Source organism: Schistocerca americana, chromosome 2, assembly GCF_021461395.2.
Source record: "Schistocerca americana isolate TAMUIC-IGC-003095 chromosome 2, iqSchAmer2.1, whole genome shotgun sequence".
NCBI lineage: Eukaryota > Metazoa > Arthropoda > Insecta > Orthoptera > Acrididae > Schistocerca > Schistocerca americana.
In genome coordinates, this window is record NC_060120.1 from 410,212,735 (window position 1) to 410,218,734 (window position 6,000).

Consider the following 6,000-nt stretch of genomic DNA (forward strand, 5'->3'; position numbering starts at 1 on the left):
TCTTCTTTCATCCCGTAATAGTCCCCCCCCCCTCCCCCGTTGAGACCATCCATATAATCTTTCCACCTCTTCACAATTTTCTCTTCCTTTAACAGTGGAATTCCTCTTTTACTCTTCGTGTTGATGCATTTGCTTTTCAACAGTCGCTATTCAGTCTGTACTTAAGTGTATATCTAGATTTCAGCTCAGTACAGCTACATCAGTGCGCACTGATGATAGCTGTACTGTAGCGAATGATTGCTGACATCTTCCCTATTTGAATTACATCACAGTCGCTGTGCTCAACGGTTCCAATGGAATACAGCCTGATGAAAAGATCATTGCTTTTAATTTCATTGGAAGGTTCGACTTTTCTATATGCCTAGTCTATCCTTCCAACGTTCATGTCTTTTTCACTTTCTTCGCATTTCTCCTGCAACCAGTGCGCCATGACTTCCGTACATTGACTATTTGTTTCCTTCTTAAGTGACTTGTATTACTGCGTCCCTATCTTTTCCTGGTCATTTTTATAGTTCCCTCTTTCGTCCATCAGTTGATGTATTTATTCTGTAACCCAAGGTTTTTTTTCGCAGTTATCTTTCTTGTGCCTATATTTTTCTGTCCGACTTTTATGATTGGCTTCTTTAGGGATGTCCACTCCTCTTCGACTGGATTGGCAATTGTGTCAGTCATTATCCTAAAATCTACGACTTTAGTGGCCTTCAAATACACCTCATCATTCCTCAGTATCCTCCCCCCCCCCCCCCCCCCTTCTTTTCACACTGGTTCTTTCGGTATATTAGCTTAAACAGCAGTCTGCTCTTCATCATTAGTAATGTGTGATCTAAGACTGTATCTGCTCTTGGGTACACCTTCCAATCCAACATGTGATTTCGGAATCTCTGTCTGACCATGATGTAATCCAGCTGGAATCTTACCGTCTCTCCGGGCTTTTTCCAGCTATACCGGCTTCTCTTATGAGTTCCGAACAACTTATTCACTGTTACCATGTGAAATTTATTGCAAAACTGAATCCTTTCTCCTCTTTCATTCCTATTGCACCCACGACAATTTTGATTACTAGTCAAAGACGCTACCCCTAGACCATGGTCACGAACTTATAGCATAAAAAAAAATTTGCCCGGTTCTTAATGAAGAATGAGACGATAAGTCATTTATCATGTAATTTGCAATGATTTCGAGGCTTTGTGTACGACAAACGCTGTAGCAACTACGTGCGTTGGCTATGAACAATTTAATTTTATAACAAAGATGCCCTCTTCTAACATGGACGCTATATTCCAAGAAGAAACTGTGATACGTTTCTCTTATGGCAGTGTCCGACGAACATAGAAACAAAGATCATCTTCCTTGACCTACCAAGTCGGCTTTAAAGTCAAAGAATCATATACATATCAGTCTTTCATCTGAAGAAGTTAAGTAAGACACTGCTTTTCAGCATGTACGGTTTATTGACTTCAGTTGTGTAGTAGTTATTTGTTAATATTATACCCTAAAAGCTATAGGACTTAGTTTTATTGAAGAAACAAAAAGTTGTATGAAGAGGAAAACGCAACACACTGACGTTTCAACTTACGTTGTACTACTGCATGCTCTTATATTTGACCTCCTACCCCAACCCCTCCTCTCGTTCCCCATCCCCCACTTCCCCCTCCACCATCACTCGATCAAAGTCGGTCTAGATATGTACACTCCACAGCACTTCACAGTGATTGATGGAGAGTGTGAGGAAAACGTTTCATCCTTACTACAAGGCAACATGGGTAGGGTAAATGCTTTCTTTCTATGTGTTATTGACTCACGGTGATACGTCACACTTGAGATGCTTTGGGAGAATATAGATCATTTAGCACAAAATTCATTACAGTGATACATAACGCAAAGTTGTGTGGCAGACGGATCTTTCAATGACTAACGAGAGGATGATACATATCTATCCCAAGGATCTTAACCAGCAACATGCGATTCCTACGTTGATCGAACGCTCACTAAGTACATGGCCGCGCGCGTAATTGTGTGTGTGTGTTTTTGTGTGTGCAGTTAGCTGTATCGTCAGATGAAAAACACTCAAAAATCACCTACTTTGCACCAGCACAGATTCTAGATCCAGCTCCGAAAAACAGCGAGGCCTCCAAAGAATACGGAGCAGATGGGTGAAAGGCCTCGGAATAAGCAGGTTGGCAGTGAAAGCTGCGGTGAATGTTGGAGACAGCCCGAGTACAGCGCCGGCACCGGCTGTCTCCACAAGACAAACGGTTTGCCTTGCGAATCATCTAGCAGACGCCTGTCTTCGTCTTAGAATAAAGCACCAAACTGCTGTTCTTCTCGTTTCCACTATTGCTTGATGAGGAAGTCTGCTTTAGTTGAAACAGGGCTTGTCGTGATAAATTTGCATTTCACATCCATTTTCTCAAAGCCCATAAAAATATCAAAACTTAGTTAATGTACAGGCTCTCTCCTCTGTCTCCTGTATCTTCACGCTTATTGAAATTACTCCAGTCATATCAACATGATGTGCGGGGGTAAAAATAATTTTTTCGCTATAATTTATTGGAAAGACAAAGCTTAGATGTACGCGAAATAGACAGAGGTAGTGGGGCAGTAGTTTAGAAACTGAGCACGTTTGAAAATAAACACACTGTTTAAATTCCTCGAAATCATGTCTAATTATTGCCCGGCTCGAGTTAAACTTGGCACGGTACTTGATGATATTTCGCTGCTGAAATCGGTTATTATTCATCAGTTCTTGGGATCAGGTCCACATATCTTTCTCTGAACAGCCGTTAAGTAAGTCAGCGTGCGATTTTTGGTGGTACATAATTCAGATAACAAATATTGCAACAAGTCGTTATAAATTTACGCTTACTATGATACACCTTTGGAGTCTGTCCAGCTGATAAGACAGCACACGGATGTTTGACTCAGCCAATAATTGCTTTCACATGTCAAGAAATGCACGGGTCTCTCTCAACTGTGATGTGACGCTATATGCCTCGAAATTAGGTCATTTGTTCCCAGGGGTCGTGGAGACACAGGCAATGAATCGCTTTACGTATGTGCGCAGTGCTGTACTTTTCTGACGCTATTGCATTTTTTTTCGTATTGAGAACACGGTAACTTAAATAAATGCTACGGGAAACAGAAACCCTAATTCTATATGAATACACAGACTGATCTGCTATCCACGAAATATCTAGCTCAAGAGATTTCGTGATCGAGTGAAATTAGATCGTATCGATTCTCAAATGTTTAATATCTTTTATTGCGTAAAACACTCAAATAATACTTTCGCAGTAATTTTAATAGAAACACTCAAGTGGGCTCCGAAAACTTCTCTGTTTCTCTGTTTCAGAATTTTAAGCATGAAGTTTCTAATCGTACATATATCTAATTAATTTATCGCATTGATTGAACTTTTTCCCGGCATTAAAAGTGTCTTAGAATAAGCTCGATTTATTCCATTGGATGATTCTGAAAGCTGTTTACTTCGACTAAGCTACATTCTTCAAAAAAATTTTGTGTTAACAAGACTAACATCTAGCTTTCCGCTTAGCAATCGTGCGTATCGATATAATCTCGCATTTAAGATACTGTCCTATTTTTTCAGAATGCTACACTGCGCCAGCGTGTGTACCAGTAATTTTCAAGCCAGACACTTGCAATCAGACTCACACAATCATATATGTCTGTGGTTAGTGCTCGTTTCTCTTCGGACGTGAAAACATCCATATAAGATTCTGTTGCGTCAGAGTAGGTCGTTTAAAAGAAACCTGTTATGCCTCGTCATATAGGTATTAAAGTAATTAACATCGTGTTTCTTTATTTCAGAGAGACCACAACTTTGCAACTAGATTGCTCCAGAGGCACAGATCTGTACTGTCAATAGCACACTCTCAGACATGTCAAATCGTTCAAGCAAACGCAGGTGTGCTACTACGTTGTCATTCTCTCTGCAACGAATCGGTGCCTTGTACGAAAGCAAAACCGTTTCCAAATTCATATTTTCGTATACCTTTTTCATGCTGCGACCTTAGCGTAAGCGACAGCGTGATCAGAAACATTCCTGAAATGCTGCTCAAGTCATACAATAGATAACTTTTATTTTCTGATTGTCTGGGACCTTACAACTCAGTGCGTCTCTGTTTCCCACTCTTCATCATGAGATAACTTCTGATTTCCTTACATTAGGGTTATAAGGTCTCCACATACGGTGTTCGATAAGGCAGTAAAATACATTTGTTGGCGCGCTGGATTAGCCGAGCAGTCTAAAGCGCTGCAGTCATACACTGTGCGGCTGATCCCGGCGGAGGTTCGAGTCCTCCCTCGGGCATGGGTGTGTGTGTGTTTGTCCTTAGGATAATTTAGGTTAAGTAGTGTGTAAGCTTAGGGACTGATGACCTTAGCAGTTAAGTCCCATAAAGTTTCACACACATTTGAACAATATATTTGTCACTGTCAGTTATATCTCGAAGGAAACAAGGAAGTAAATTCACCAAGCTTAAATTTTCCTTCCGGCTACACCTTAACGACGAGTTGGAGTAGGCAATAAATCTTTAAAATCATTTTGTTAATTGCGTATACTTCATTTATAAAACGAATTGTGAATGTTGCTTGTAGTAGATAAAAATAATTTAAAAAATAGTACACAGTGTAAACAGACGGAAGTAATCGTGAAATCGCTCGTCAGTGGGCTTCCTGCCATGAAGGCTACTGTAAACGGAGACCTCTACAGACACCTTTTGTAACTCATTGGACAGTTGCAGGTACAAAGACTTCGCGTATGCAGTGGGACGTGACATTCCTGCTTCTCTGTGTTCGCTACCGGACGTTGGAGATAGTTATTATGAGCTGTTGTGTTCAAGTGTAGCGCTGCCAATTGTCTTCATTGAAATACCAAGTAAATTAATGCATGAGGTCTGTTCTTGTGGACATGTCCGAAAAAACAGGCACCACGCATTCATATAATTGCTTCGATTACATTGGCAATGGATACACCTTCTTCATTGTGGATGCACAAGTACGTGCGACCTCCAGCGGGAATCTCAGAGTAGAGAGCATGGAGGAAATAGACAGGAAGCCCGGATAGATGGTGCTCGGTGTGAATGTGGGTCGAGCGTGAGGCATACCGAGATTGTCCGTGCAGTTACGCTAACACTGTGGTCGGATGGTGCAGTGGTTAACGCACCTGCCTGGCCAGCAGAAGATCCTGGGTTCGAGTCCTGGTCCGGTACCCATTTTTCAGTCGTCGCCGCTGATTCTGCGTATGAAACTTCCAGATTAAAACTGTGTGCCGGACCGAGACTCGAACTCGGGACCTTTGCCTTCCGCGGGCAAGTGCTTTCTGCCAGGAGTGCTAGTTCTGCAAGGTTCTCAGAAGAGCTCCTGTGAAGTTTGGAAGGTAGGAGACGAGGCACTGGGGCTTATGAAGCTGTGAGGACGGCTCGTGAGTCGTGCTTGGGTATCTCAGTTCGTGCCGGCACAGTAGCTAACCGTGTTCAATCAGAGAGGTGGCTGCTCTCTGTAATAAAAAAAACAGAGTGAAAGGATCAACAAGAAACTTCAACGGATGTCACGTGACGTCCGCTACGACCAAACACAAAGAATAATGACGAACAAAGTGAAAAAAAGTAGTTGGTACAGCACTTGGCCCCTGAAAGGCAAAGGACCCGACTTCGAGTGTCTGTCCGGCACATAGTTTTAATCTGTCAGGAAGTTTCATATCAGCGCACACTCCGCTTCACAGTGAAAATTTCATTCTGGATTCCGCTTATGTCCCGATGCAGCTGACATCAGTAATCCCTTCCCTTTCCTTCTCCCCACTCCCCTTCTCTCCACTTCCAGTTTACATGAAATGCCAAGAGCTACGTGACATCAGAGAATGAGCAAGTTCTGTAAACTTCTTATATGTTGGTCAAAATGCAATTTGTTATTCAGTTTCTACATCCATACACGTTTATACGATGTTACGCCATCGTCAGTGGGTTTCCATCTATTTACTCA